A 24,122-nucleotide genomic window follows, 5' to 3' on the forward strand; every position below is an offset into this window, starting at 1 on the left:
CTGATTACACGGACACTGATTCTCGCTGCCTGCCCCTGACTAAAGCCTGTATTACGGACTCTGAACCAAGCTGCCTGCCCTTGACTCAAGCCTGGTAATCACTCTGCCTCTGTTATCTGCTAATCATCGTTGAGTTGTATGTTCGCACGAGCGAGGTGTTGATGTTTAAGTGTGACTTAATAAATACTGCAAAATGGATCCCTCCGTGTCAGTCTCCCCGTTACATGTAAACATTTACCTGTGTGTCTGTTTCACAGGCTTTGTTCGCAATCTCATGCTTTGAGACTGATTTGAGCTGTGTGCAGATGTGAATCTTACGCTGATGCACACTAGAAATCAAGAAGAGATTGGCTGATATCTGAATGAACATACTGTATGCTATAGTTCAAAAATAATGCCAGTTAACACAGTGACAGATCATAATATTTATTTTTACTCTGTTTTTTTTTCCTAACTAAACATAAATGCTTACGTACTCTAAATAATGTCCAAGATATCAACGGTAAAAAATGTCAAAATTATATTTTTGTGTTGTCTTACAAGGAAATAATCTAGTTTTAAAAACATAATTAAAACAGTAAACATACTCAAAAAATGGCATTTGCTTTTTATTTTCAAATTACTTACTTAAAATGACCTGAAACAACACAATTCTTAAGTTTTTTTTTGATGGGGACAACTTAATTGTTTTAAGTTTAAATCAACCTAAATGTGTAAAAATGAGTACATTGACTTAATTACTTCATATTGTCCCAAACAAATCAACTGAGTGGAACCCAGCATTTCACATTATGTAGTTACTGTATTTTTCAAATACATTGTAACATGTTTGAAACCTCAAAACTGGATTTAATAGGTCATAAACTGAATAAATGGTTCAGTAAACTTGTTAAAGTGTGGCATCTTCACATCTTTAATGTGATACAATCTCTGTTCAGGCAAAAGAAATCAACTCATTTACCAGATTGTCCATTTTGTATTAATACCCGAACTCACTGCATGCATTATATCCTCAACAAAATCTGTCTTGTGACCTGGATTGCATCTTATATCCCTTTCTTTTGTCTCCACAGGTAAGCCTGCTTCGTGTTTCTAAAGGACTTCATGTTGAGAGTAGGTCTGTGTCGCTGTTGGAAAGGATTCATCCTTGTTGTGTTTTCTGAGTAATGGAGGCAGAAGGTAAACTCATTTTAGTGACTAATGCAAAGCAGAGGCTTTTCCTGGCGGGGTAGTATACATATACTTTATATTTAATGCCAAGGATCTATATACATATTTTATGGACTCTCTATTAACATTTCTGTTTTGGCATTTGTGTCAAGATGCGGATTCTTTTACATTTTCTCCATGAATAAATGGAGAGGCAAAATGTCACCCTGTCTCTGATTACCCAGTTTGTCTTCATCCCAGAAGGGTTTCTCAGTTGTGTCCAATAGAAAAGCAAGTGCACTTATTTTTATTGACTGTGCACTTGCGTGTTTGTATGTATGTATATATATATATATATATATATATATACAGTTGAAGTCAAAATTATTGGCCCCCCTGATTTATTAGCCTTCTTTTTTCTATTTTTTTCCCCTCCTTGTTCTGTTAAATGGAGAGAAGATTTTTTTTCCAACACATTTACATAAATAATAGTTTTAATAACTCATTTCTAATAACTGATTTATTTTATCTTTGCCATGATGACACTAAATAATATTTTACTAGGTATTTTTCAAGACATTTCTATACAGCTTAAAGTGACAATTGAAGGTTTAACTAGATTAATTAAGTTAATTAGGCAGAATAAGGTCATTAGGCAAGTTATCGTATAACTATGGTTTGTTCTGTAGACTATCAAGCATAAAATTAGCCTAAAGGGGCTAATAATTTTGTCCTTAAAATTGTGTTTAAAGAATGTAAAACAAATAAGACTTTCTACAGAAGTAAACATTTTATCAGACATACTGTAAAAATGTATTTGCTTTGCTAAACATCATTTGGGAAATATTTAAAAAAGAAAAAAAAATCAAAGGGTGGCTAATAATTATACAATAAATTAAGTATCACATTTTACCAACCAGTTGTATTTAAAAGTAGTTGAGGGTTTTTAGGATATTGCAGAATGAGTAAGTAAATGATTAATAAACTATTGAAATCAACATTTATTTATCTTATTATTCAGGCATATACTAATAGTTAACTAATATGCTAATATAAATGCTTTATTAACTCAACTGCATGCAGTTTTGTGACCTAATCTAAAGTGAGGACTATTTATGCTTTATAAATCCCTTATAAATGACATTTAAAGGCTCAGTATCAAATGAACAATAATCTTTGCAATCTTTTCTAAAAAAGTAAAATTACTGTAAAGTTTAAACATTGCCACGTAACAGGAGTGTCAAAATACAACATGAAACTAGATAAATCAACAACAACAATATAATAATTTAACAATATAATAGGATGCAATTTTTAAACTCTACAATGATTTAAGATTAGGTTGCAGACTTATTTTTTTATTTGAAGTACAGTTTAATTTGAATAATTTAGTTTATGTAATTTTTCCTGTTTAGAATATAACTGAGCCTTTATATGCCATTTACAGTATAAGGAATATTTAAATAGTCCTCACTTTAGATTAGGTCACAAAACTGCATGAAGTTGAGTTAATAAAGCATTTATTAACATACATAGGAACCATTAATATATGCCTGAATAATAAGACATATAAATGTTGATTTCAAGAGTTTATTAATCATTTAATAACTCATTCTGAATGATCCTAAAAACCCTCAACTACTCTTAAATACAAATGATTTGTAAATAATGCAATACTTCCTTAAGTAATGAAAAATAATCATTAACAAAGTATGAAAGTACAATTATTAAGCACATTTTAAATATGTTTGTAAGTCAAGAATACAGCATTTGTAGCTGCAGTTGTAACCTTCTTAATTATGTTTATTAATGCAGAGTTAATGCTTAACAGATAATGAATTCACTATTTACTAATGCTTAGTAAATGATTTATAGTGTGTAGTTATTATAAAGTGTTACCGAATTCATGAATAATGTCGTCACAGTTGTTCTCCACAAACACACAGGGAACAGATATTATCAAAAACGACTTCCAATTTACTTTCATAATCTCTAGGTGGACAGAAGACAACTAACACGAATAAACAATAGAACAGAATAAAGCCATGGTCACATTAGACCAGGGGTGCCCAAACTTTTTCCTATGAAGGGTCAAAAACCAAGCTTATATGTGGACCGAGTATACCAAACTGTATACATTAAATTTGCCATGGCTAATTTTCAAATTCATCTTGTGATATTTAAAAACAACTGGAAAGCGTTGCTGTAAAACATATTGACAAATGCAGAATAATTTTAAACATTTTGTCACATTGGAATTAAGAGGTTCTATCTGCGTTCTGAAGGATTTTGAGATATTGACCTTCAAAGTTTTTGCATTCCATTTAGCAAAAAATATGTGTGTACATATGTTTTTTAAACAAAAAAGTTTTAAAATGTAAACAACTTTAAAAAAAAAAATCCCATAATGTAAATAAGTTGTCATTTAAGAAGAATTTGTCAGTAACCCTATTTTGACAAAAATGTCAGATAGAACCTTATAATTCTAAGGTGACGATATTATATTGAATATATTAGTAAAACATAAACAAGCCCATTTTAATATTCTAGTTAAGCTTATCTTGATTTGCTCGCATATATGCTGACAGTATTTTCTTTTTAAAAGTCTGATTCATTTACAGTGCTTAATAGAATCATTTAATTTCAGTTGGCTTTTTTGTAGCTCAGCAAAAAAACTAAGAAACAAAAGATTACTTTTAAGGTTTCATATGCATGCGAATGTGGCAGACTGAAAATGGAGGCTCATGTGACAAGTTTCGTCCACTGCATTGGAAAGTTCAAACCCGGTGAGCTCTGATCTGTGAAATCACTTCATGTGATTGCATAAGACCAATCATGACCAAGATCAAAACATGACCTCTCTGGACAGAAATTTAAAATATGGAGCAATCGCTGGCTTTTTCAATAGGTGCGTCCCAAATCGTATACTTATGCTCGGTTCTATGCCATTTTGTTAGTATAAATAGTGTATTCACACTGAAAACTCAAAAAAAAAAAATTAAATAAATAAATAAATAAGTGCACTTTAAATACCTAAATGATGCAATTATTCAACCGTTAAAATGAAGTGTGAATTGTTGGTCACTTCACATGCTCGACCTGCTTTGCTCTCGTAGCGAAAGGGTCAGAGCTTTTGGGCACTGATGTTAAATTACTTTATTTATTTTGGTTTGTGAAAGCAAAATTCTCCTAAGAGAAAGATTATACTGCCTACCGATGGTGAATGTGAATATACTTATAGCAAGTATTATTTGGGAGTTTGGTCATTTATTTCACTAATTTGGCAACCGTCAAAAGATAAGAGATAAGGTTTTATACATTTTATGTGTATTTTTTAGATTTTAGTATATAAATTATAGTTGCAGAAGCATTGGGGCATGAAAATAGAATAAGCGTAATAAATAAAATAATGCTTAAGGTATTGCATATCAATTTTATTTTATCTGTACTTTTTTTTCAGATAAAAACAACAACAATGGGAAGGATAGACAATTTAACTAAAATAAATAAATAAATAAACTGACTAACTGAATACATAAACTTAATAAATAAACTAATTAAATAAACTAAACAAAAAAACTACTATACAAACATTACAAACTTTGGGTTGCTGCTGGAAGTGTTGTTAGTTAGTCCAGCAGGGGGCGCTCAACCTGTGGTCTGTGTGGGTCCTAACGCCCGAGTATATTGATGGGGATTTTATGCTGCTCAGTGAGCGTTATCTTTCCGATGAGATGTTAAACCGAGGTCCTGACTCGCTGTGATCGTTAAAAATCCCAGGATGTCCTCGCAAAAAAAAAAAAAAAAAAAAAAGAAAATAGTCTGAGTTTAACCCCGGCATCCTGGCCAAATTTGCCACATTAGGAGACACGAACCTGGGTGGGAGGTGATTTGTCATAATATAAAGGCTAAAAAACAGGGACAATTCTGAATTTAAGGCTAAAGGGCCTTAGCTGATCTAAATTCGCTGTAAATCATTGTCAATGGAGCAAGGTTTCACAAAAAAAATAAAAAAGTTTGTAAACTTGTAAATCATATAGCTATTGTTTAAAATAAGGTTCAAAATGAGTAAACTCTCTTTAAAACAGGTAAACTTAATTGCGACATTTGCCAAAAGGCTTAAAACTAATGAGATAAATATTGCTTGCCCAAACGGGGTGGAAACCGCAGTCTCAGCACATGAGCCAGGGGAACTCCAGCCCATGGCTGCGCAGCCTCTTCGCATGGAATCATTTTATCAGACAGACTGACACAAATAGGCAGACATCTTCATTCTTACAACATGTTTCTGAGTTCTCTCACCCTTCCAAAAGAGTTTGAAACTGGTTTTGAAGTACTTGACCTTAGATGTTATTCGTTATTCTTGTTTATCTAGTAGATAACTGACCAAAAAAAAAAAAAAAAAATATATATATATATATATATATAAACAATGATGTGCTTTTCATTTTCTCTGTCTCACTCACGGCAATGCCGTTAAATATTGTTGCCTATCACAGAAAGCATCAGTGTTTTTTGAGATTAAAATAAGAATATGGGATGATGGGTTGGGATGGTGCAGGATATGTGCGTAGCTTTAAATAAAATCCTGCAGGCACCCCTGATTTTAGATATGTGTTTATAAGCTAAAGCAAGGGATCCTTTTCTTCAGTCTAAAGCATAATAATGAACTAGGCCCTGTCTCCCAGAGGACTCGTAATATTGGCGTGTACACTGGCCAGACTGTGATGTGCTCCGATTACTTTGTTACTTTGCCCCAATCTCATTGGCAAAATTAATCTGACATTATGCAAGCTGTTAGAGCATTTTAGTTTTATTTATTTATTTAGGCACTTTTGAAGAGAGACTTTCTGTGATAACGGCCAAGATGACAAAATTGCATTGTCCTGTAGGGGTTTATTTATTATTGCACTAATGACTGACTTACAATATTCTGCAACAAAGCTAAAGCTTTTCACACATAGCACTGACAAAAAGCTGCTCTAGAAACAGATGCAGTGTGAATATTTCAGAAATCTTGCTACTTATGGTCATGCTCGAGGAGTTTGTTGGCAAACTTTAAGTCACAAAGATTTGTGGTTCTTGCATAAGGCATTATTAAGGCATAAGACATCAAGCAAATCCAGCATTTTTGAAATCTCTAGCTAACTTATAAATAAAACTTAAAGGCAGTCCACTTTGAAACGGATAAATGATCTTTAAGTGGGTCAATGAGAAGAATAATTGGTGTAAAGAAAAATTGTTTGAATACTGGTTTAAAATTTTAAACATTTAAAACATGTGCAAAGTTCTTTTGGTTCATAGGGTTTTAAAGGTTTAAGAAACCCTTGAGTATTTATTTATTTATTTATTTATTTTAGATTTTAACAGATTTGTGTGTGTTGATTATCAGTAAAGACAATGTCAGCACCTTTTAGCTTTAATTGTGGGGTAAACTGGACAATTTTGAGCTTTTGTGAGGTAATGGCTATTTGTGCTTAAAAAAGCTTTGCTCCTTGGGTATTCTGTAGGGTTCTACCCAGGGTCCTAGTCACTTTTCAGAGTTTGAAAAGCTTTTTTTATTGGCAGGATTTTATTATGCAGGATTCTGTCCTTCCTACTATATTTTCTCTATATGTGCTCTGATAGGGGATTTTTAGGAAGTATTTTTTTTTTCTTTTTTATTGTATAAAAAAAAATAGCGTTGTAGCGAGGCAGAGGGAAAACAGCGACACAGTTGGATAAGTTTACAGACAAGTCCCCAGAGGGTGCTTTATTTACAAAGTGAAAGGTGTGCAAACGGTGCTCTTCTTCGAGGTGAAGTGCTCTGGTGCTCCGGGAAGTAGGTGAAGGACAGTGAGTAGTCGGGTGAGGGATCGTCACGAGCTGGAGTCTGCTGTGGAGAGACAGAGAGACAAACATTAGCGCAGGGAGTCATTAGTGGAATGAAGCTCGTCTTCTTCTGGCGTGGGCTTGGTTTATATGCCTCTCCGCGTGATGACTTCCAGCTGTGAGCGATCCGGTGCTGATGATGGTCCAGCTGGGTTGATTTAGCGACCAGGGCGATGTGGCATGTGTGTGCTCGTTACATCCCCCCCCTAAGCGTCGTCCTGGTCCTGGGTTTCCTGCGGAGGAAAGGTAAAGTATTGAGAGGGGGGGTGGAATGTCTTGACAGACCTGCCCATCCTGACCAGAGCCTTGAGAGACCGTCAGCGTTTCCGTGGGAGGCCCCGGCTTGATGTTGCACTGTGAAGTTGAAATCCTGGAGCGACAGGAACCACCTGGTGACTCGAGCGTTGTTGTTTTTCGCTGTAGCCATCCACTGTAATGGAGCGTGGTCGGTCACCAGGGTAAATCTTCTTCCGAGGAGATAGTATCTGAGCTCCAGGATTGCCCACTTGATCGTCAGGGCCTCCTTCTCCACTGTTGCGTACCGGGTCTCTGCAGGGGTAAGCTTCCGACTCACATACATGATGGGGTGTTCTTCATCGCCGTGGACCTGGGAGAGGACCGCGCCCAGGCCCGAGTCGAAAGCATCTGTTTGTAGAATGAAGGGGCAGCTGAAGTCAGGTGCGTGCAGTACCGGTGAGGATGTGAGGGCCGTCTTCAGTGCTCGGAACGCTTCATCTGCTTCTCTGTTCCATTGTATCCTCTCCGGCTGCCCCTTTCTGGTCAGGTCTGTCAGAGGGCTGGCTATGGATGAGAAATTAGGAATCGAACATCTATAGTAGCCCGCTAACCCCAGAAATGCACGTACCTGGGTCTTTGTGGTGGGTTGTGGAGTTTCTTGTAGTGCTTTGATCTTGTTTTGTTGTGGCTGTATAAGACCTCTACCAATGTGGAATCCGAGGTACTTGGCTTCTGCTAGACCCAGGTGGCATTTCTTGGGATTAGCTGTGAGCCCAGCCCTACGAAGATCAAGGAGCACCCTCCGTAACCGGGATAGATGTTCCTCCCATGACTCGGGGTGGAGGATCAGGTCGTCGAGGTATGCTGCTGCATACGGCTGGTGGGGCCTCAGCAGGATGTCCATCATTCGTTGGAATGTGGCTGGGGCCCCGTGGAGCCCGAAGGGAAGAACCCGGTATTGCCAGTGCCCACCGGGAGTGGAGAAGGCGGTTTTCTCCTTGGCGTTTTTACTTAGTGGTAATTGCCAGTAGCCTTTGGTGAGGTCGATCGTGGATATGAATCGGGCTCCACCCAGCCGATCCAGCAGCTCATCCACCCGAGGCATGGGGTACCCGTCGAACTCAGATATTTCGTTAAGCTTCCTGAAGTCGTTGCAGAAGCGGAGGGTGCCGTCGGGTTTGGGGACCATCACTATGGGGCTGGCTCCTGCTCCCAAGCTTGACGAGCCACGTCCAATAGCCCACGTGGTTGGTGGCCAAACAACAATTCAAAGGGGGTGAAACCTGTGGATGCTTGGGGAACTTCTCTGATCCCGAATAGCACGTACGGGATCATGAGGTCCCAGTCGCGCCCATCCTCTGCCACCACCCTGCGGAGCATCTGCTTCAGCGTCTTGTTGAATCTCTCTACAAGGTCGTCAGTCTGTGGATGATAAACAGATGTTTTTATTTGCTTTACCTTTAGGAGGCGGCAGAGGTCTGCCATCAACCGGGACATAAATGGGGTGCCCTGGTCGGTCAGTATCTCCGCTGGTATTCCTACTCGGCTGCATAGCAGAAACAGCTCCTTCGCGATCGCCGATGATGTGGCTTTCCTCAGGGGAATCGCTTCAGGATATCTGGTGGCGTAGTCGAGGATGACAAGGATGTGTTCATGTCCCCGGGCCGACTTCGGCAAAGGCCCTATCAAGTCCATGCCAATGCGGTTGAAGGGCACATCGATGATGGGTAACGGTATCAGAGGGCTGGGGGTGGTCGTTGGGGAGACGTTCTTTGGCAGATGTCGCATGCCTGACAATACCTCTTGACTTCTCCATCCAACCCGGGCCAGTGGAACCGATCTCTGATTCTTTTAATTGCGTTGGCCGCTCCTAGATGTCCTGCCATCGGGTGAGTATGTGCCAGCTCCAGAACCGTCTTCCTCTTGGTCCTCGGGACGACCAACAGTGTCTTCCTTTCCCCCCGCCTCTCTGCGACACAGTACAGCAGACCATTTTGTACAATAAAATGTGGAAGGGGGTGAGGGCTGGGAAACCGTTCGTTACCGTCAATGATCCTCACTTGTGGCCAGCAGTGTTTCAACGTTTCGTCTTCTCGTTGTGCCCTTCCGAAATCGCCACCTGCAGTTATCTGTTGGAACAGATCAAAATATAGGTTAGCCGATGATGACTCACCCCCTCTGTCGCTCTAGGTGGCCATCAGCGCTGGTTGGCGGTCCCGCTGAGCCCGTCCTTTGTTGTTTTTCTTCGGACGAGCCGATCGAGCCTGATGGTGGGTGAGGAGATCATCGAACCCCGGCCAGTCTCTGCCCAGAAGGAGGGGTACGGGAAGATCCGGAACCACTCCTACTTCGATGCGCCAGCTGCCCGACTTTGCTGCGATGGTCACTCTCTGTGAGGGTACGTGGCGAGTATCCCCGTGCACACACGTAATTGGGATTCGGCTTTTTCCTTCATGATGGATTTTTAAAGTTTTCGGATGAACTAGGGTTATGGCGCTTCCTGTATCCAACGTGGCTGTTTGTGTTTTCCCGTCTATAAAAACTCTTCGGGTGGGAGCTTCGGGAGGGACGTTGCGATGTACCACGCACCCTGCTGTCCAGGCCGGGGTCGAGTGTGATGTGGGCTCTGTGGGCATCGGCTCGTCGACTGGGCTGGGGACCGCCGGTCTGCTGCCTGGTCGTGCTGTGCCCTCCACCGGTCGCCATGGTGCATTTACCCTCCGGGGTGGCAGAGCCGCTTTCTCCCCAGTCTCCCGGGCCACGTGAGCTTCTGCCAGCTCCACCGCCTCCACCAAGGCGGCCAGCGAGTCGGGATTCCTCATGCTGGTAAGTGTGCGGAGCCGTCTGGGTAACGCCCTCATCATTTTCTCAATCACCACTTTCTCAGCGACCTGGACCGTGGAAGGATCTCCTCCCAGCAACCATAATCGCCCCAATCGAGATAGGTTAGCTGCTTGGGTACGTACCTGCTGCTTTTCGTCGTACGACCACTGAGAGAACTGTTGCGCTGCGCTTATGTTGGAGAGTCCCATTCTGGCGAGTATCTCCTTCTTCAATGCTTTATAATCGTCATTTTTCGGTGTCTCCAATGCAAAATATGCTCGTTGAGCTTCTCCAGTTAAGAATGGTGCCAACATCCTCGCCCAACTTTCCTTCGGCCATCTCTCTCTTTCGGCAATCACTTCAAAAGTGTGAAGGTAAGCATCTATATCATCCAGGTCGCTGAGTTTGATGATATAACGGTGAACGCTCACCTCAGGGAACTGGCTAGAACCGGCCGCTTGGCGGAGCTGTTGCTCCATTCGGTCTTGTCTGGCGGTAAGCTGTTCTGTTATCACCTGTTGTCTTCTTGAAATTTCTGCTAGATGGCGTACTACTTCTTCCATCGACATGACTCAGGAGAGGATGACAGCCGAGCAAGAGAGCGTGAGTGAGAGAGAGAGAGCGGATGCCTGTCTGTAAACACAAGAGACAAGAAAAAATTCAGCGATTATTTCTCCTTACTGGTAAGTGCTGTTTTCTGAATTTTTTTCCTCTGTAATAGCGCGCATTCTCCACCAGTTGTAGCGAGGCAGAGGGAAAACAGCGACACAGTTGGATAAGTTTACAGACAAGTCCCCGGAGGGTGCTTTATTTACAAAGTGAAAGGTGTGCAAACGGTGCTCTTCTTCGAGGTGAGGTGCTCTGGTGCTCCGGGAAGTAGGAGAAGGACAGTGAGTAGTCGGGTGAGGGATTGTCACGAGCTGGAGTCTGCTGTGGAGAGACAGAGAGACAAACATTAGCGCAGGGAGTCATTAGTGGAATGAAGCTCGTCTTCTTCTGGCGTGGGCTTGGTTTATATGCCTCTCCGCGTGATGACGTCCAGCTGTGAGCGATCCGGTGCTGATGATGGTCCAGCTGGGTTGGATTAGCGACCAGGGCGACGTGGCATGTGTGTGCTCGTTACAGCACTTATAATTATATTAACTTACCAACCCACTGAATATCTGTTGTACCAGCTCATTCATTCATTCATTCATTTTCGGCTTAGTCCCTTATTTATCAGGGGTCGCCACAGCAAATAAACCACCAGCTATTCTGGCATGTGTTTTACGCAGCGGGTGGTCTTCCAGCCCCAACCCAGTACTAGGAAACACTCACACACTTTCAGAAATAAAGGTGCAAAATTTGTCACTGGGGCAGTACCTTTTCAAAAGGATTTTTTGTTTTTGTTTTGATCTTTGGTCCTTAAAGGTACATATGAATACCCAAAAAGTTCTAGGTACTAAAGTGAATTTGAAAGTACGAAAGTGTACCTTAAATGTATCAACTTTCACCTGTATGGTACAAAAGTGTACTTTTTGAAAAGGTACCAGAGCAGTGACATACTTTGTACCTTTATTTCTAAGTCTGCACACTCACATTCACACACATACACACACTCATTAATTAAAACCAATTTAGCTCATCCAATGTCTTTAGACTTTGGGGCAACATGGGGAGAACATGCAAACTCCACACAGAAATGCCAACTGGCCTAGCCTGCACTAAAACCAACGACCTTCTTGCTGTGAGGCGACAATGCTAACCACTGAGCCACCATGCCACATCGTTGAATGGATTATTTCAATTTAAAAAGTGTATTCTGAAAAGATAAATCTAAAAACTTAAGATTTTATTCCAACTCATAAGATGCATTATTGGCATGTTTGCAAGATACAAATCGGATGAGGTTAAACTGAGAATATAAAGATTATTCATTCATTCATTTTCTTTTCGGCTTAGTCCCTTTATTAATCCAGGGTCACCACAGTGGAATGAACCGCCAATTTATCCAGCACGTTTTTATGGAGTGCATGCCTTTTCTGCCGCAACCCATCTCTTGGACATCCACACACACTCATTCACACACACACACTACGGACAATTTAGCCTACCCAATTCACCTGTACTGCATGTCTTTGGACTCTGGGGGAAACCGGAGCACCTAGAGAAAACCCATGCGAACGCAGGGAGAACATGCAAACTCCACTCAGAAACGCCAACTGACCAAGCCGAGGCTCGAACCTGTGACCCCGTTACCTTCCTGCTGTGATAAGGCGATAGCACGGCCTACTGCGCCACCTATGAAAAATATCCTAATGCAAAATGTCACGACAGACACATCCTTTGATGCAAGAGCTGGCTGACAGAGCTTTTGGAACTAGAAACATACTTAACACATCTTTGAATATACTTTTTTAATATAAATGTTACAGCTAAAATGTCCAACTGATTGAGTCATAGTTTTTGCTTTGCCGGTGTCAGTTTGTGGCAAAAAGCTTTGTCCTCGTTTGTTTATAGAGCAAGTGTGACAGGACGCATTAGAAGGAACAAACCCAGAGGAAACCTTACAAGTGCTTCATTGTAAATTAATAAACAAAGACGAAGAAAGCGGTAATGAATTTACCAGGTCTGCTGGCACGGTTCCCCCGTGCAGGAAATATTGTTAGGCATGTCAACAAATCAGCTCTTGTAGACGGCACCGCTCATCATTAGAATAATTCAGTGTAATTAGTCAGTCTTTTTAATCACCTCAATAGACACAGCGTCCCAGTACTTCCTCTGAAAGATAAATGGCTGTTTACCCAGCCGAAAAGAATCGGTGTACTCGCTGCTGCACTGCAAACTTTAAATGGCATGCTTGATTGTGTCTCTGACAGAGCATTGCGCTAAAAGATTTTCAGCAAGAGCTCGGGACAGTTTGCAGACAGTGCAAGTGCCATGTTTGCATTTATAGGGGGTCACGCCGGGTAAATAGTCTGTTGTTCAGTTCTCACTACGACTGAATGCTCCCGTAAATCTGCAGTCTAACAGCAATGGATGAATATTTACTGATTCATTATTCAATTAGTCAAGTAATTACCGTTGAGGGGGTCGTTTGTAAGCGTCTTAATCTTTGTGAACTTTGCTGCCAAGAAATGATTTACTAGGGCGAGAGGAGGCCTGACTGCGCATTTCATGTTTATTTATGCTGAATAAGAAAATCGGTCGTTCTTAATCTCTTCGGCTGGATACATCTTATACAAACATTTGACTGGCAAGCGTTGAATTATTAATGCTGTCTTCATGTATGATTTATAAAGGATTTCCCACTGATTCTTCTCGGTGTGCTTCATGACTCTGGCTTTTATCAATTTTAGATACAGTATAAGCATCCAGGCCGCAACTCATTGAGTGTTTTCAACTTATCTTACGTGGTGGGGAAATCTCAAATGTTATGTTTGGCATTAAAAAATGAAAGAAATCTCTACGTGATTTTGTTTAGGATTCCTGTTGAAATGAATCACACCACAATATTAATTAATATAGCGACCAGTGTTGGGCAGCTTCCTTTAATAGTAATTAGTTTTAGTTACTTCTCACAAACAGTAACTGAGTTAGCGGTAACACTTTAGAATAACAATCTGTTATAACTAGTTTAAAGATCATTAATAAACTGTTATTTAATGAGTTACAAATGACTTGTTAAATAAAACTTAATAGTTTGTTAATTATTTACTACTGTGCCTTATAGATAGCCAATAGATAACTTACAAGCTGTTAGTTAATAAGTTAAAAATGACTTGTTAACTGTATTTTAATGATTTATAATTTTACCTAATAAATTAGTAGTAGATCACGAACAAGCTGTTGGTAAATTACTTACTAAAGACTTGTTAAGTATCAGTTAATAGTTTATATATGTTATTGGGACGTTATTCTAAAGTTGCAACTATTCATCATTTATTAACTCTTAGTAAATGAGGAATAGTTGCAACTTCAGAATAACGTCCCAATAACACACATAAGCTAATAACTAACACTTAACTAGTATATTAACTGAAACTTTACAGCTCAGTTGTTCATAGTTTGTTAACCATCTAATAATATCAGTGAAACGTTGTAAAACAGCAAAAGGATTGAACAAGTTCAAGCTTAAGAAATTTGATTTTACATTTGAAAATATCAAATATTTGTACCTTAACCTTGTTTCACTCATAGGCTTTTCTGTGTGCTGTATTTTACCAAAGAAACTCCACAGATGAAATGTTGAACATTGTGTTTAATGTATAGAAACACACATAGCATAACATGGCAGAACAGCAGTATACAACAGAATACAAACCCATGAGGTTTGGGCACTACAAAAATACAAAATTCTTTTATTTGAAAAGTTTCACTGATATTATTAGATGGTTAACAAACTATGAACAACTGATCTGTAAAGTGTGTTAATATACTAGTTAAGTGTTAGCTATTAGCTTATGTGTGTTATTGGAACGTTATTCTAAAGTTGCAACTATTCCTCATTTACTAAGAGTTAATAAATGAAAAATAGTTGCAACTTTAGAATAACGTCCCAATAACGTATATAAACTATTAACTGATATTTAACAAGTCTTTAGTAAGTAATTTACTAACAGCTTGTTCATGATCTATTAACAATTTAATAGTTATAAATCATTAAAATACAGTCAACAAACCATTTATAACTTGTTAACTAACAGCTTGCAAGTTATCTATTGGCTATCTATAAGGCACAGTTGTAAATAATTAATAAAGTCATTTGTAACTCATTAACTAACAGTTTATTAATGATCTTTAAACTAGTTATAATGGATAGTTATTCTAAAGTGTTACCAAAATGGTAATAATTTTTCAAATGACTAAAAAACAAATATTAAATATTAATCTACACTATTTTATTGTTGTTGTGGGACAATAGCCCCTTTTACACAAATAGACCTTTCCAGAAAATTACCAGCAATTATGCAGAAAGATCTGTATGTGTGAACAGGCCCTTTTTGAAAAAAAAAAATAAAAATAAGTTGGTATATTCTTTCTGCCTATTTTCCAGAAAGAGAAGTTACCTGTAATTTGCAGGAATACTGCGTGAACGTAGAAGGAACATTGCTGGAAAAAAGCCCATTCACGTTTACAACACGCTGACGTGAGATGTCTACTCCAGCCAATCAGAAAATTTAGGTGCATTAACATCCATGCTGTTTATGAAAATAAAAGTCTTTGATTACTTTTCCAGACACATTTTGCTGCTAGATGTTAGTCAAATAATTCTATGTTCCTTCTGAATACCAAATGTGTAAAAACAAAATTCGATAAAATGATTATGATAAACTGCCGTTTGTTTACCTGCAAGCTCTGCTTCAGTTGCATGACGTGTGTGCATGTGAAGAAGTGCTCCGGTGAGCACCAGCACAAACATATAATACGTACATCTCAACATGCTTCATGTTCCTTTTTGTTGTCATCGAAGTTGTTCACGATACTTATCCATCTACTTTAGAATTTGTAATGTAGTCAAATGTGTAAACGTTTAGCCGCAGTTCATGCTTCTGCCTATAGATGTCTCGGGGACAAGAGCAGCTGCATGAATGCTAAAGCTTTAAATAAAAGTGAAGCCATCAACAAAGGCCTGACCCATTCTATGTTTACATAAACCATTTCTGGTTAATGATGTCAGAATTTACCTGTGTTTTGGAATGAATGTGTGAATGGTCGATTCTTGGAAAAATTCTGGAACATCCTTGCTTGTGTGAACAGCGCTTTTTTTGATTTACCGGAAATGTTGTTCCCGAAATTTTCCAGATATTCACTGGTATCACTGTGTGAAAGGGCTATATCCTCAATATCTAGATATTATTTTGTTTAATTCTGTATTAGTAATAAGTGTTTTGCAAAAACTACCTTTGAACTTGTTGGATTTGCCATTGTTCTGACTCCTGGTGGTTGGTGTATGACACTAGCACTTTTGGTCCACACCTGGGTTCATTTGACGTCAGAGTATGATACATTTAGCTTGTGTGAACATGTCTTCTGAACTCGGGTGCGCACGCGTGAACCATACCTGCCTGAAAGAGTTGGTCTGGGATATGGTTCACTTCTGGTATGAATGCAATCATACCAAATAACGGAAGTAACGGAAGTATTTTCATAATATTCATTTGTGTGTGTGTGTGTGTGTGTGTGTGTGTGTGTGTGTGTGTGTGTTTGTCTGTGAATCACCTACTGTAACTTGGTGACAAGCGGAACTAAGTCAGGGCAATCACAGTCATAATGTTTGCTTGTCTCCTCTAAAAAAGGTTTTTGCAGACATCGCATTCTGTTCTAAAGGTTTATAATATTTTTGCAGCAGATAGATGTGAGTCGCTTTCTGTATGTCCAAAACGGAAATATTCAGTAAAAGCAGAATTACCGTGATATGCATTCTTCTTTGCGTTTTGGGGCTTTGCTTTTGTATCCGTACACAAAATAGCAGCTTGATGACACAAGTGTACCGGGGTTCAGAAGGAAAAAAGACAATGTGAACAAAAATCAACTGAGAAGGTTGCAAGGGAAAACAATCAAATTAGGGTACGGTCCAGGCAATTGAATCCAAGTGTGAAAGCACCCTAACTGTGTGTGCTAGTGGTAACACTAGGGATGACTAACTTTTCGACACAGCGTCAAGATCCTGAAGTGCAAGTGTTTCGAAACATTTCAACGAAGCATAATCCAAAACACCCAGGTCACGTGACTAAGTTGATTCGAAACACATGACTAAAGCAAGTTAAAGCATCTGTCATTTTTAGAAACGTTTAGAGACCTGGCGAATCTGTGCTGAGTAACTGTGCTGCAAATGGCCAAATCCAGACTTGTTCAAATAGTCTGAAATCATGACTTGATGTATTTTAATAATGTTACTTTTTATAACCAAAACAAGACATATTTATTCACAAAGTGTTCATTCGGATGTCAGACAAATATTAAAACAAAACACAAGCTCAGATTCTTTAAAAACTAATGTCTATAGCTGCATCACCCTGGATTGAAACCCATTTTCTTGGCATGGTAGTCAGGAACTCTCACCGCTTCACTAAATCACTTGAAACTTCAACTCTTCAATGTGAGGTTTAATATCTCAGTTTCCCTAACTGTCTTTGCTGTAGCTGTTTGAGCAATACATAAAAAAATGATTACCAGTTGGTGTCACTGTTGAGACAGGATTCGAAACGTTTCGAAGCCTCGACTGATTGGGTATTTCATGAAGCCTTGGTTGGCCCACCACTAGTGAACACCCGCCCTACTCTGCCTCTGATTGGCAAACGATGGAAATCAACTCTATCTAAGCCATTCATCACAACCTCAGTTACACCACATTCATATTCACGTACACCAATCATCATTGCTGGTTGGTTATATACACACACACACATACACCCCAGAGAAAGAGAGGTTTTATGGCTGAGAGAGACGATATGCTTGCATGAAATCCACTGCAGTGTTCTCAATTATAGTAATGCACATTTTATTGTCAGTAACGGTAATGGCATGCCACTCGTAACCGAAAAAAGTAACTTAGTTTATTTACAGCACTGTTAAATGACGTGCCGTTAAGTGCCGTAAAAATGACGTTTATTTAGTCACAAGGCATAAAAACGGGAACAAAAAACGATACGGTGTTAACGGGCCTTATTTCCTATTACTGGTGGTAACTAGCTACATTTGCATTAAATAACAACTGATTAACATACAATAATTGATTTAGCTAATGATTTTCATCATGAATATAAACATTTTATTTTATTGCAAGATTTGCATATAGAAACAAATATGTGTCTTGGGAGCAAAGACAAACTCTAATATGGAATACTTCATGCATAACTACAGTAAGGCACAAATAACCATAGGTATGACTCATCAAGAACTAAACCATTCATTACTGCATTATTGTTTATTGCATAAGAAACTAATAAGCAGTCGGACTGATTAGATAATGTAGATTTTTCTCCAAGACTACTGCTGTTAAACAGGATTATGTTGTGTAAATGTTGTCTAATGGCTTCATCGAAAGCTTATACCACTGATTAACTGCATAATATCTCACAATAGGTCTCTCTTTTACATGTTATAAATAAATAAATAAATAAATAAATAAATAAATAAATAAATAAATAAATAAATAAATTAAGTAATAAGCTGACTTATTTAACTTCTGGAACCGACCATGCAATCTATTTAAGAATGTATATTGGATATTGATGTATCGCACTGTTAGCTTAGCAACATGCTAATGGCAAACTGCTGAAAATAATCATAAAGTCACGTCTCTGTGTTTATACTGTATGTGGAGCCTCCCAAATCCACTTATGATGGTTAGTATGCTGCCTGAGTATGCAGTACACTGTGAGGCAGCTGACTAGGCTTTGGAACAGAGCTCATCTCTCAAGATGCTTCTGCAAGGTTGAGCAGGCTATGAAAACGGCAGGTTGTTACGTGATAGAGCACTGGTGTGCAGCAGCTCTGAGCGAGGAGGTGAATTGTAGGAAAAAGTCCTTTAATTCCGAAACTAACAGTCCTTGTGTATGTTAAGGGAAGAAGCTGGAGTGCTTGCCTGGAGGAATTTCAGCTTTTAAGTAGCCTGACCTGAAGAGTCAGATAAACACAGACGTCCATCCTTCTCTCGTTCTATCATAACTGAAGTTACAGCCTTGCAAAATGTCAGAGTTAAGTGCTTTTGTCTCGCTGTGACCTGTCACCACTGTTCTGCGTGGCTAGACAGATGCTAACATTTCTTTACAGCACAGGCCCTTGCTAAACTATAGCTCTGTGCCTGAGATTTTATGATTCAAAATCAGATTTAAACCTGGAAATGAACTAGAAACATTAAAAAGTAAGGTGTGTATAGATTTATACATTTAGCAGACTATTTTATCCAAAAACAATTCCCAACATTATACATATTAAATAATGCAAGATCTATTTGGAAGCTATCATGAAACATGGTAGCATAAAGGAAAAAATTCAGATAAGATAAAAAGGAGTGAGGTGAAGGTCAGCAACTTATTCGAGCAGAGTGATCAAGAGAGTATAATGGTTTTGGAGACTGATTTTGGCTATTTAACCCTGTTGCACAAACTCCAAAGTTCCTCCAATACAATTGTGAGATGCTTTTATGGCTTCTTCCACTGAAGGCACAGGATCATTCAGGAGAATATGAACATAAAGCTTGAGGACTAGGGTCTGTCATGAAGGGGCCTTAGAGGCGTAACTTGAAGTTATGGAGCCATGTCAAAACAATGTTGTCAACAAGATGGCGATATACATCAGTTATGAACATCTATACCCACTCCACCCCTAAACCCAACCATCAGTTATTAACGTCTGTACCTACTCCACACCTAAACTCAACCATCAGTTATTAACGTCTGTACCTACCACAACCCTAATCTCAACTATCAGTTATTAACAACTCTACCTACCACAGCCCTAAATCCAACCATCAAAGTTATTAACATCTACACCTTCTCTAAACCTTAATATCACAGTTAATAACGTCAACATCTTCCCTAAATCTAAACCCAACCATTTCAGTTATTTACGTCTACAACTTCCCTAAACCTAAACCCATCCAATTATAGTTATTAATGTCAACAACTTCCCCAAACCTAAACCCAACCATCACTGTTATTAACGTCTACACCTTCCCCAAACCTAAACCCAACCATCACTGTTATTAACGTCTACACCTTCCCCAAACCTAAACCCAACCATCACTGTTATTAACATACAGCCTTGAGTTGCAGAGGCTTTCACACTTGATGTGCTTGCCATTATACTGCTATTAAGTCAGCGAGTGGAGTTGCATTATGGAGTTGCCAAATGAATGAATATAATAATATATCAAATAATTAGATTGTAGATAAATTTAGAGAAAACTCATGAAAACATTTGCTAAGAAATGTTCTCTGTTAAGTTTTTCCACAATCTTGCCAACAACATCTCGTTGTGACATCTTGCCTGGTTCATCGGGATCTCAATAACTTCAAGTTACGCCCCTCGATCTTACACCACTATCTTGCAGTCAGCAGACAGCTACACTTGAGCTTGAGTGCTGGTGTCATTTATGCAAAAGATAATCCAACCAAATGCAAAGCTAGATTCCGAAACTAGCTACAACAGAAGGGAAATGTAGACGAGGGAATAAGTGGTCTGTTAATTCCAGATTCTGGAAACTAATGTTGACCATGCCAGAAATGCCCTTTCAGTTGCCGGGTTTCCATCTTAACATAAAGTGAATATTTTCTTATCAAAAACAGGACAAATGCCAAATGACTAGTACTGTTAGCCAAGTAACCAACAATAAAAAGGCAAGCATAATTAAAAAAAGGACTGTAGTTCGTAAAAAATTGGGCATGTTATAAATTTGCCAGATAGCAATTTTTAAAACATTAACTACATTATTTCAAAATGTCAGAGGGAACACTTGAAATGTTATGCATCATTACTGGTCCTCTCTATGCACCAGCTCAATTCCCCGGAAGATGTACAATTGCAACAACAACAACAATAACAACAACAACAATAAATAAATTAATTAAAGACTCCATCATTGGAAGCAGCTGATTAGGGTTGCGTTAATATTTGCTATGTCAGAGATTATTTGGAAAAAAAGTGCATACAACTCATGTTTTACATGAAAGTGCAAAACCACCTCTAACAAAAGTAGAAAATGTTTTGTGAATTTAGGAATTTTGTTTTATAGTTTTTTTTTTTTTTTTCACAATGTACAACTGTACAACGTGTTTGGTGAGATTTGTTGATATTTTCAAACCAGCGCAACCATAATTTTCAGGTTTTTACACCTTGTTGTTGAAATAGCAAATCAATTTCCGCCACTTTGTGGACTCATGGGTGTTCCTGTCTAAAAAGGAGGAGTGTTAAGGCACATTGTTTGTGTGTTGCCATTTTAAGGAACTTAAATAGATCATGCCATTGACCAACTAACAGCTGGTCTAAAGTCCAGCGCATAGCGCTTTAGTAATGCATCTATGCAGGTCTTTAAGATTAAAATGTTACAAAAATTATTGTTATGCTCAAAACACACCCATAACTCTTTAAGAGAATAAGCACAACTCTGTTAGACTATGTGCCAGGGTACAAAGTGTAATTTTTCATCCTTAAAATAGCCAAAGTGGATTCAGACATGCCCTTAATGCTTTTGCGCTATGCGCTTTAGACTTTGCTCCTATATTGTTAAAATAGAGCCCAATGGATCAGAGAGAGTGAATGTTCTGGAAATTGAAATTGACCATGTGTGAGCGAGCAGTAGGTAAAGACATGGAGGCGGAATAAATCCAAATGCTGGAAGTTTATTCAACAAACAGAGTGCATTAAAAAAAGGCAGAATTGTAATTATAAATCAGGCAAAGTCAACCAAACAAAGAGGCAGCCCAAAAAAAGCAAACAAGGCAGAGTCCAAAATATAAGAGCAGTAGTCAAAAAAAGGCAGGCAAAAGGGTTGTAACACAATGCCAAACACAACAGTACAAAAATGCTTGGTTAGGCAGTGAAACTGGCAGTACTTCGCAAAGAACAGACAAAAAACAGTGTGCTTACTATGGTGGCTACCAGGAAGTACCACGAGGAAGTAACCAGTCATTATTCGGGGGAGAGCTCCCTCTGGTGGGTGAATGAATGGCTACTGCAAAATTCGTTACATCATGTGAACATCTTTGCACATACACATATTCTTTCAGTGAAACTCAAGACATTAATTGCAAACATCTTAAATCATGATCAGATCATGGTCTTCAGGTTGCAGTTGCCGCTTGAGTGCTGACATAATTACAGCAAAATAGAGTAAAAAATACAGCAAATTCTAATATAACAGATAAAAACACCATGACAGAAGAGAAAATCAGAAAAGAAAATGAGGTCAGTGGATGTTGGCAAAACATCCCACCAGACCAGAGGAGAGCAGAGTAGGTGAAAGGTCTGGAAAATTCATTGATGTGAATTACTTTGAGCAAGTAGTCAAATGGTCTTTTGGTTAAACTCAAGATGCTAATTAAAATAATCTTGAGTCATGCTCCGATCATGATCATCGGGATGGAGTTCACACATTTTAAGCTCTGCTGTCATTATAGCAAGAAACGTTCAAAATCAAATGCAAAATGTGGTTAGGAAACAATTTACAATAGAATCATCCCACCAGACCAGGGAAGAGCAGAGTAGGTGAAAGGTCTGGAAAATTTCTTGAATGTGAATTTCTTTGAGCAAGTGGTCAAATGGTCTTTCAGTTAAGCTCAAAATGCTAATTGGTATCATCTTGGTATCTCTCAGTTTTATCATCTATATGGGAAACAGATATTGACCAAGTGAACTCCTTTGTACAGACAATGAAATGCAAGATGTTAGTTTTAACCATCTCAAATCATATTAATATCATGATTATTGAGTTCATTCAGCTTAAGTACTGAAGTCATTACATGGGTGGAGGACCAAACCAAATGCAAGGAGGTTGGTGGAGGTTAGAGTTTTCAACTGTCCTGTATTTGCAAGGACATACCTTATATTGGGTCCACTTGATTTGTCCCATCTAAGACCTACAATGTCCTATTTGTTTTTTCTTATGCTGATTTAATCATACAGTTAAGCAGTGCTGTTAATGACACTTTGGGATAATCTATAAGGGAACCTATTGTCTACAGAGGAGTTAGACAGTATTTCCTTCTCAGATGATCTCTCTTTAATGAATATTCAATACCAGCACACCTGCTTTGTTTACAGCAGCAACCAAGGAAATGTTCTATAAATGCCACTTCCTGGCAGAGAGTAAATCTGCATTTTCATTCAGACCCAAAATGGATTCCTGAAGGGCCACAGCTCTGCACAGTTTTGCTCCAACCCTAATTAAGCACAACTGATCCAACTAATCAAGGTGTTCAAGATCACTAGAGACTATTAAGCAGGTGTGAGTTGGAAGTGGTTCAAGCTAAACTGTGCAGAGCTTTGGCCTTCCAGGAACTTTGAGACCACTGATTTAGGATACTTTCACAGCTGTGAATCGATTCATTTGTTCCGAAACAGGGATTAAAATTGTTACATTGTTGCTCTTTGTTCTTGGTGCGGTTCGCTTTCACACGGCAAAGTTTCTAAACGGACCAAAATAGCTAAAACAAGTCATGTGTGAGTAACTCTCTTCAAGGTTTATTTTGCAGAGTCCCACTCAGCTGTCAGGGGGGGTTTCGTGGTGATTGACAGGATGCTTGCGACGTGTCGGAAAAACGAGGAGGGAGACGGTGGAGAGGGGTGATGAGAGTTTGCTACGTATTTGAAGACCAGGAGGGACACGCTCGATTTCCGGGATATTATCACTAGTTTGCGGGCATCCGGGAGTCTCTGTGCATTTGCCGGAGGCACCTGGAACTTGGAATGTCTGGAATGACCTCCCACCCTACTCATAATTCTCCCCTCATATGCCTATTACATATTCACAAAACACTGTGATAAAGCCGGGCTCGGTTCATATTGCTATCTCACTTCAATCGATCCAGATTTTGTTTCAATCGAGCCAAGTTTTGCTGCGGATCCTAGTGCGATTGTTGGATTCACATATGTCAAACTAACCGTGCTAACTGGCCAAACAAGACAGGTTTCAATACAAAATTCTAGGTGTAAAAGCACTCTTAGTCTGTCTACTTTTTTTATTCTTCACAATATATGTATGTTTTATGTAACATGATTGTATAAAGCTAATGTCAGATCATTATATGTGATCACTAAAATTAGCAATTGAAATCAACCATGAAGAATTTGTGGAAAATTATAATTTTGTCCCTTATTTCATAGAGACAAACCTTGTGGAGGTTGAAAGATCATTCCACCAGAGCAGTAGACAGAGAGTGAAGGGTCTGGATTACACACTGTGAGATTATTTTGAAGATATACTACATGTTCTTCCAAGGTTATTTTCATTCTAGTGAGTTATTCTGAAAATATTAATGCTAATTATTCATTTTCACCAGTATGTCATGCTAATTTGTGATAACAAAAAAAAAAAACTAAATTTATAAAATGGCTAA

At 38.8% G+C, this 24,122-nt stretch overlaps 1 protein-coding gene and 1 long non-coding RNA gene across 12 annotated transcripts in view; one reads left to right on the forward strand and one right to left on the reverse strand.

Moving 5' to 3' along the window:
- cadm2b (cell adhesion molecule 2b) overlaps positions 1–24,122 on the forward strand; it is a 462,204-nt gene that overhangs the window by 197,195 nt on the left and 240,887 nt on the right.
- LOC141377761 (uncharacterized) lies at positions 15,357–21,946 on the reverse strand. 2 transcript variants are annotated; one of them, XR_012390624.1, is made up of 3 exons: positions 19,739–21,946; positions 19,470–19,692; positions 15,357–19,425 (listed from the first exon to the last, which is right to left on the reverse strand). It is a non-coding gene; the product is annotated as an uncharacterized lncRNA (long non-coding RNA). The 2 variants fall into 2 exon arrangements; XR_012390623.1 differs by having other exon boundaries at positions 17,510–19,392; positions 19,437–19,692; positions 19,739–21,944.

Source organism: Danio rerio, chromosome 15, assembly GCF_049306965.1.
Source record: "Danio rerio strain Tuebingen ecotype United States chromosome 15, GRCz12tu, whole genome shotgun sequence".
Taxonomy (NCBI): Eukaryota; Metazoa; Chordata; class Actinopteri; order Cypriniformes; family Danionidae; genus Danio; species Danio rerio.